Raw genomic sequence first — 10,219 nt, 5'->3', positions numbered from 1 at the left:
TGAGTGGTATCTCAGTATCTGGCAGAAAGTTAAAAGCCCAATCCTGATATCCACCAATGATATATCATCCGTTTTAATCTTAGAACGCGATAATGCCCTTCTGCTTTTCAGCTGACGATATTTGTAACAACTTTATGCTCACAACCGGCGTATTTCAAAACGCATGCAAAACCACACACTGTATTATTATTATCATTATTTACGCTAAATGATGTACTGAATCACGACCAAATTCTAGTCTATAGAAAACAGTCAGTCATGTGCATGTACATTCGGGGAGATGCAGGAGAGTTGAGCCACCCCCTCAAACTTGGTTAGAGTTCACATATGCAGCACTTGTGAACTCTGTTGGTAGTGCTTAACATCACTGTCACTTAAAGATACTGTTTACCTTTAGGAGCAGTGATTTAAAAAAATGTTCAAGTTATCACATGTGATGCATTTGTGTATATAGGTCAGTTACATCGTGTTACAAAACATTCTACCATATAAAAATTTTGCAATAAAGCCTGAGATATGAAGAGATATCATTACTTTTGTTATTAAACCATAACTGTAGACGGTTTAGTCTAGAGACAATTTTATCTTAACTATTGTTCACATTTTTGTTTTAATTTCACAATGCTTAACATTGATTATACTGATTAGCTTATTTGCACTGGTTGTTTCTATCCCTAACTCACATTTTAGAAATACTTTGAAGCACTAAAGCTCGATTTTTGTTTCATCTGCAAATGGTAAATAATGCCTTTGAGCACAAACAAGTAGAGGTGGTATAGCACAACAAAGGCACAAGTTAAAAAAAAATCAAAAGATAATAGAAAAAATGATTTGATGAGTTTCAGGTATCAAATTTTCTGTTACTCACATGACAGCAATTGGTTAGTCAGTGAGTAATGTGTTATACAGTTTCAATTGTTACACCTTTGATAAATTTGATGGATTTTTTTTTTTCATTTTTTACTGATTTTGATACGCGTAAGGAAAGTGAAACATGGCCATCTTGAGGAGATTTTAGCAATGCAGTCTGGGGAGAGTTGTGCCACAATTTTCACCCACAAACACACGAGGGTTTGAGTTTCATGATTTTAACATTCTTTAATTACTATATCTTCCACTTCAATTTGGTAACAGACACTTGTTATAAACAAAGATTGATATGGAAATATTCGAAAAATAGCAAAAGTGGCTCGTCTCCCGCATCTCCCCTACATGACTTCATTCAAGCTGTCACAAATCACACTGGTACACTGCAAAGTGTTAGAAAATGTTGTAAGGAGCAAAATGTACTTGACACTCACTACGAGAGAGCATTTCACTCCTATTACTAAAACTCATTTAAAACAAATTGCTGGCAATATTATAACAACACCTCTAGTACATATTTGTTACCTTTCACTCACAACCGGCATATTTACAAACGAAGTCAAAATCTCAAAAGTTGCACAAAAAAAGATGACTCCTCTGTTTTGTTTGTAATAGAAAGCCTTAATGTCGTGTCTTCAACACACTGTGTGATTTTTTTTTTAAAGCTAAATAATGTATTGAACCACGATCAAATCGTGGTGCATAACAACACGTTAGTCGTATGCTATACAGTACTGACCTGGCTCTATTGAAGCTTTCACAAATATCACTTTTACACTGCAAAGAACGTGACGCACTGAACAAATGTTGTCGACATGCCCCACGAGAGAGCATCTGACTCCTATTACTAAAAACTCTTTAAAAACAAATTGTTGCCGGTATAACTGCGCATTGAAAAGTATATTAATTTTGTAACCTTCCACTAACAACCGGCATATTTTCAAACGCATGAAAAATCGCACAGTTGCTGTAATGTTAAAAAAGTGACTCCTTTCTGATTTTCAGCAGTCATTCTCCTCTCTATTCTTCCTGGTCTATCTTTCTTTCTTTTTTAATAGAAAGACTTGACCATAACACTCTTCATATCTTTTTGACAATAAATGATGTACTAAACCACATCAAAATATGGTGATTAGAAAGGCTCATTCCACTCATATGGCATCATTAGTAACCGAATATTAAGATCAGTAGTGTCAAATGCCTTAGCTCAGCAAAAACGAGTCATTGGTATGTTAAATGGATCCAAGCAAGGTATTCGACACCCTTTGACTCTTGACCACACTATCCTCGTACGCAAAGGTGCAGTGTTACAGAGTTCATGGCATTCCATCAGATTTGGTTTAAAGATTCATTGTATCAAATAGAAAGCAATGTTTATGCTATAAATCAATCCTATATGAATGATTACATCATACATTCCATATACAATGTGTTGTCACCCAAGGCTCTATATTGGGCCCCTTTGTATTCATGGTATACAACGATGATATTTCATCCTCATCTATGTTGTACAATCAAAATTTAAAGATGCAAAATGCAAACGATAAATGTATATTCTGTTCCATTTCAGATTTACAGTCACTCCTAAAAGTAAATAAAAACCTCCTTAATATACTAGTAGTAAGTTGAAGTATTGTATTCCAATTCCAATATTTCATTCCTGCTTTATGAGTTTCATTTTCGTACATTACATATTGCAACATTGAGCAACTTCAAAAAATTAAAACATACAACTTTTACAAAAGAATGTCATGCACATTATACAATAATTCAGGTTTTACGGAACATTCAGATCCCTTATTCGCAAAATGAAAAACTCTGAATGGAAATTATATTTGTTTTTAAGATTCACTCTTTGAGTTTTGTTTGCATATCTGGCAGTTACCATTTTTTTTTGTTTCTCATAATCTTAGTTGAACAAAGACATACACTCTTATTCTACAGGGCAAACTGAAAAAAAAAGAAGAATTTCTGGAACTCTCTTCTGTGTGATATATTCAAAATATAAAGGCTATAATGATGTAGTCTGTTAAAAAAGCTGTCAAAGCAGTATAGTATGTTGATGCGTGGTAGCTGTACATGAACTTCCTTTTTTTCGATTTTTTTTTTCCTTTTTCCTTTTTTTGATTGACGAGCCAAAAACGTTGGGGCTGCAGTTCCTTCAGCCCCCCCCCCCCCGTTCAGTGGGCAGTGATGCAGGTGATACATTACATGAACTAAAAGGCAAACAGTTTCTGAAGACAGTCAAACCTCTCCCTCCCTCTTCCCTCTCTTTTATCATATCGTAAGAGATGTAACTGTCCTCTTTTATTTATTATTATTACCCTACGTATCGTGTTTCAGGCATATAGTAAAGGGCTGCAACAAAGCGAGCTTCACTAATGTTTGGGATAGCCCTTCTGCGACATTTATTGTGCGGTGTACACTTTTAGTTCAATCTCAATTCTCCTATGCAGATTCCTATCTCACAAGTCATATGAAAATATTAAATTATAGTATTTGCATTGCCATTAAACAGCATTGTAAATCCTGTTGAGATAAAAATTACGTTGTAAACAACGTAGGCATATATCATAAATGCTGTCGATAATGTAAGTATGTACATGTACAATGCTGATGAAGAAACCAATTAATTCAATCAAAGGAAATGCGAATCAACACAAAATCCCCTTACCATACACTCTGACTTTATGATGTCAAAGCAATCAACATGTACACCCGATATACTTTGAATTATAATTCTACTATACAAATTTTGAAGCGCGAGAGCCTCACTAGTAGTACATTAACTACAACAATACTAGTACAGTGTACTTACAATGTACTTACTTTCAACAAAGTGCATGGTGCCTGCATGCGGTAACGAAACTGAATGAAAAATGATGGGGTAATGTAACCAAAGTGTTTTTTAATAGCCGATGTGTACACTTTGTTGATGGCTTAAATCAGGGGCGATTGGCACATGTGGGTAGCAGCGTGTGTTCTAGGTCGGATGTCTGTTTGAGGGTTCATTTACATTGTTCCCATGAAACATCTCCGCGCTAAGACAAAGGTAGACTCTACCCACAAATATAACGCTAACCCTTGCCCTAATCTTCACATCAAAGTAATCCTAAACCCATATCACAACCCTAACCCTATAATCCCTATAACCCTAACCCTTATTCCTTGGAGAAAATAAGACTGAAGCAACTGTCGCAGGAGCAAATGTCGTGTCAACCTGTTGGAGTTTTCGATGTTTCAGGTACGTGAATTCATGCACCCAAGCATATGAATTTACAACTTGAGGGCTACATTTCAGTGGTGTTGTTTTAAAGCTGTACATGTACGTCTCTCAGATAAAGACATTATATTGCTTGACAGACAATAACATAACTTGGATTAAAGAAGAAATGAATTAATATGTTTATTTTTCTTGATTTTTCGATACTAATTTTCTTCTTCTGTCAACCTCAGGTAGTAAAATGCTGAATATTTATCTTCATGTTCATTGTCTCCCCACATTTCTAAGCCAACAGTTATTACACATACATCAGAAGCGCTTATTGATAATATTTTTCAATGAATGTTCTGATGTTCTGACTCACGATGATTTTTTACTTGTACATTTTAGAGTGATATATTGGATCATCTCCTTATTTCCCTGTCACAGCAAACAGACTTGTTTTACCATAATCATCAAGCAGAATATGTCGAATGCGCCGAAGCGAAACCAATGCTAACATTGATTAATTAAAACTTCACTTTAGCGCAGGTGCAATGATTAGATAGATGCTAATCACGAAGATGACACCAAAAAGCATTTGAAAATTTCGATCATATCTTTTTTAACTTTTGTGATAAATACACCCCACTTGTCCTATACACATTTATACATAGAATATTTCATATCATATGTGACCGTGCATCACAAAACGAACAAAAAGTCGCACACACTGATTTTGTGTGAGGACTGAAAATAGGTGAAATGGGTCAACCTAGCCGATCTTGCCTTTTTCATATTTTCTGAAAGGGCAAGTCTTCTTCTACATTATGCTAAAATTTTGGATCATGAAACGAGCAGGAAAGTGTGTTTTTTAGCAGTTTGTCTCAAACATTTTTTTGGTAGAATAGTGTGATTAGGTGCGTCTTGACAGTCCCCTTTTCATTTCTTAAAGACCTTGTACACACCCTTCACTCTCAACTGTCATAACTTTTGACAGGATAATGCTACTGCTTTGAAAGTTGGCATAAATTATAGACAGAATGTGTTGATAAGGCATGCTCAATTTCACTTTAATCTGATAATCCCTTCATTGTTGTTACTCCAGTGGTTTACATCCTGTTTTTTTTTTTTTGTCCCATTCATCGCACAGCCAGCACGGCTTGGTGAAGATTAAGCGCTAGAATAGACACTGTACTTCAGAGCCTCTTTTCTCAGGTCATGCCTTTCCTGAGTGTGTGCTTTCTTTCCAATATTTGGATAGGTTAGGAGAGTCCATTTGATTTGAGTTATGCATCATTTTAAAGCTTAAAATCTGCTCTGTTAGAACATGCTCTTAACTAAAATTTCATGTCTGGCGACTTTCTGTTTGTTTTGTGATGCAGGGTCACATATTTTCACCACTCTGTTTTGATGATCTTTTGTTTTCATTACTGTTTTCCTTTAAAGCTATCAAGCTATTCTAATGAGATATACTTCGTAGAAAACACTTTCATAACTTACACAAATCTGTATAGATTCTGGTCTCATCTTCTGGTCTCCTCAACTGAATAGCATTATCGTATACATCCATGTTGCTATTGATGAAGAATGATTAACTACATGGCCCCAGCGGAAATATCTTATGCACATACTGCACACGCACACGCACACACACACACACACACACACACACACAACGATGACTTATATCTTTGCCCTACTACATACTACTGCAGCAATCTACCTTATTTAGTGAGAAGCGAACTTGAGCTTAAATAACCATGAAGCCGTCAACCAAGTCAAGCCATGCTTATGTTAATGGTCTGCAGCTCAATAGGCCTACTTGTAAAATCAAATATTATAATTTAGACATCCACAAATGTGACCCTGCACCACAAAACAAACAGAAAGTTGCCAGACATGAAATTTTAGTTAAGAGCATTATTCTGAAAGAGCAGACTTTAAGCTTTAAAATAATGTATAACTCAAATCAAATGGACTCTCCTAACCTATCTAAATATTGGAAAGAAAGCACACACTCAGGAAAAGTGTGAACTGAGAAAAGAGGCTCTGAAGTACAGTGTCTATTCAAGCGCTTAATCTTCACCAAGCCATGCTGGCTGTGCAATGAATGGGACAAAAAACAGGATGTAAACCACCAGAGTAACAACAATGAAGGGATTATCAGATTCAAGTGAAATTGAGCATGTCTTATTAACACATTCTGTCCATAATTAATGTCAACTTTCAAAGCAGTAGCATCATCCTTTCAAAAGTTATTAGAGTTGAAAGTGAAGACTACCCAGAGAGTGTGTACAAGGTTTTTAAGAAATGAAAAGTGGACTCTAAAGACACACCTAATCACACTATTCTACCAAAAAATGTCCGAGATAAACTGCTAAAAAGCACACTTTCCTGCCCATTTTATGATCCCAAATTATAGTACATTGTACAAGAAGACTTGCTCTTTCAAAAAATATGAAAAAGTCAAGATCGGCTACGTTTACCCATTTCACCTATTTTCAGTCCTCACACAAAATCAGTGTGTGCGACTTTTTGTTCGTTTTGTGATGCACGGTCACAAATGTTCTATGATAAATATAATGTAGTACTTTCGAAAATGTACTTTTCTTTTGCTCTCTTTTATTTATTTTTTCATTTTGTTTCCCTTTACAGCAACGTAGTTTCATTTTGTTTTGAAAAGCAAAATAAATGCAAACAAGCAAATGCCAGAGAGAAATGTCAGTTAACAACATCCGAACTATTCACTGTCTAAATATTCTCCTATCAGCAATCGTGGAGTAAATGACAGTGAGACCTTTTATTTCACATAATCCCATGTACATCGTGCAGATGATAGCGATAGGATACTATACGATCATGTCAAAATGAACATATCATAAAATCAAAACCATATCTTTAAATCATAAATTATTTTGTCTTATTCATAACTTTGAATATGAAGAAAATTATGACTTTATCATTTTTATCATTAATCATGGTGGTTTTGCGGTGACTTCACATGACACGAATGCGGAATTACATAGGATCATCGTAAGCGATGGCCATACTGCGCAAACGGAGGGCCCCATTACCTCCGAGTTCATCATGTGTTATGGGATGCAGTACGAGCGTCGGATTGTCCGAAGCGTAGTCTCTGGTGACCATCACACCGTCCTGCCTCAGCCAGTACACCGAGTCGTTGAATATGCTCACATCCATCAGGCGATTGTTACTGGTTCCACTCAGTATGCCAACTCCGGGTATCCCAGTCTGACCTGAGCTCCCTAGAGGCAGATTAGTATAGTAGGCTGTGTTGGTTCCATAGAGCAGCCTGCCAGCTGTGAGACAAAAATACCAATTGCGAGAATAGGAATATCCTTTATAGACATTTAAAGATATAATGGTAACAATGTAACTAGAGAATGAACGTGCCAATGACTTTCGGTATGTTTAGAAACGATGTTGGCATAATTTATCATATGTGACCCTGCACCACAAAACAAACAGAAAGTCGCCAGACATGGATTTTTAGTTAAGGACAGAGTGTAAAAGGGCAGACTCTAAGCTTTAAAATGATGCATAACTCAATTCAAATGGACACTCCTAACCTATCTTAATATTGGAAAGAAAGCACACATTCTGAAAAAGTGCGAACCGAGAAAAGAGGCTTTGAAGTACAGGGTCTATCTGTTCATTCAAGCGTTTAATCTTTACCAAACGGTGCTAGCTGTGCGATGAATGGGACAAAAAACTGGATGTAAACCACTGGAGCAACAACAATGAAGGAATTATTAGATTAAATTGAAATTGAGCACGCTCTATTTAAACATTCTGCCCATGATTACTGCCAACTTTCAAAGCAGTAGTGTTACCCTTTCAAAAGTTATCAGACTTGAAAGTGAAGAGTTTGCAAAGGGTTATCAAGAAATGAAAAGGGGCCTCTAAGACGTACCTGATCTCACTTCTCTACAAAAAAGTGTTGTATAAAAACTACTGAAAATGCACTTTCCCATTCATTTTATAATCCAAAACTCAAGAATAATTTAGAAGAAGAATAACTCTTTCAGAAAATATGGAAAACTCAAAATTGACTTGGTTGACCCGTTTCACCTTTCTTGAGTCCTCACGTGAAATGAAGGGGTGCGACTTTTTGTTCGTTTTGTGGTCACATATGTGAAATGTTGAATTCCTGTCTTTGTTTCAACCCTAGTAACAGTATACAAACTTAACAATAACATTCTATTGTGTGTTATTTATCCTTCTTTTTGATGAGAGATAGGTCCTGCACTTGGTCAATATGTTTGACAGTTTGATTTACCGTTTTTATTCAACTCCATTGGCGTTTATTCTCAATTATCGAGCCCTATCAAATTTCAGTTTGATTTACAGATATTCAGATGCGAGATGATATCAAATTTTGAAATACCTCATGTGAAGCGCCTCTATAAGGCTCTATTAATTAAGCAATGGGAACATAATAAGCTAACTTGTTTTTGTTTGGCATTGCTCTCTTTATTTCTTTAAAGCTGAATCTCAACCATATTATGTAGGTATTAGTTATCTAAGCTTGGATCTAGAAATCATAATAAAGTGTTCCATCTTGATTTCGTCTTTCAAGTTTGACACACTGTAACACCGTTTTCTGTAGTGGATAATTTGTGTTGTGTTAAGCCTACATGACAAATCAAATGGGAAAATGACATGTATACTACAAAAATAAAAACATATATAAAGATTTGGAAAAAAAATCTATGGGTTGGAAAATTAAGTTATAATCTCTATGTTTACGTGCAATAACTGTTTGTTTATCATTGCTTCTTTCTTTTAATAGAAAGGCTCGTTCCTATAAGTATCCTTTATCAAGCAGGGTCGTGTAATTAGTTTGCGTCATCTTGTCAATAACACGGCACGCAATGACACATGAGAATACCACGAGAAAAAAAGGAAAGACTGCACTGGGGGGGGGGGGGGTACTACCATCGCAACCACGAACACTGCGCTTGACCCTCCCCCCCCCCCCCACACACACAGTCAAACACACACACACACGCACATACACACACACACGCACACACACACACACACACACACACACACACACACACACATCAATTTAGAACATAGCAGTTTATGAATGATACATGACAATACTGTTGCAAACAAGTGAGACAATGGGCGATTTCAAGTCATTTACAACGTAAGCGACCTCATATTTCGAACGTTGAGACAAAATACATATTATCAAGTTGGATTAACATTGGACAAATGCAGTATTCAGAGTGGAAATATGATTGATGTGATATTGATTTGACATTGTGCCAGCGTCCGACTTTTACTGTTTGACCAGCGTTGGCCCGACGACCAAAATGACGTTGAGCCAATGTCATATTCTGATGTTGTGGCAACATACACGCATGACAGTTAACCTACATTGGGCCAACGAGGCATTCAAATTGGTAACATGGTTGGTATAATGTCGGTCTGACATTGGGACCAACGTCGGTCCAACGTCAAGCTTTCATTGTTGTCCCAATATTGGCCCGGTGGCCAAAATGACGTCAGCGCGACGTCAAATTTCATAATGTTGTGCCAACATACACACCTGTAAGTTGGATAAACTTTGGACAAATGCTGCCCTTTTAGTAGATATGATGTTGGTTTGACATTGTACCAACGTCACTCCAACGTCAGACTTTCACTGTTGGACCAGTGGTGGTCTGACGGCTAAAATGACGTTGAGCCAACGTCATATTCTGATGTTGTGCCAACATACACGCATGACGTTTGACCAAAAGGATTTCCCTGTTGGACAAATGTTGGCCCGATGCCTTAGATTAGTTTTAAAAGTAAGACAATAGGCCAATGTTGTTCCAACGTAAGCATACCGACTGCGATCATGCCGACCATCGCCAATGTTGGCCCCACGTACGATAGCCAACCAATGTCCATTTGGCATCAATGACAAAAGTGAGACGGGTGGTCCAACGTTGTGCCGACGTTATCTCACCAACTGTGCGAAAACAAAAATTGCCAACGTTGGCCCAACGCAGGTTTGCCAAATAATTTCCACCTTCCCTTGGGATCGAAAGTAAAACAATGGTCCAACATTGTACCAACGTTAGATTTCCGACTGCGACCGTGCCCACCATTGCCAACGTTGCCCCA

This window comes from Diadema setosum, chromosome 12 (genome assembly GCF_964275005.1).
Source record: "Diadema setosum chromosome 12, eeDiaSeto1, whole genome shotgun sequence".
In the NCBI taxonomy this organism is placed as follows: domain Eukaryota; kingdom Metazoa; phylum Echinodermata; class Echinoidea; order Diadematoida; family Diadematidae; genus Diadema; species Diadema setosum.
This window is presented reverse-complemented; position numbering follows the sequence as displayed.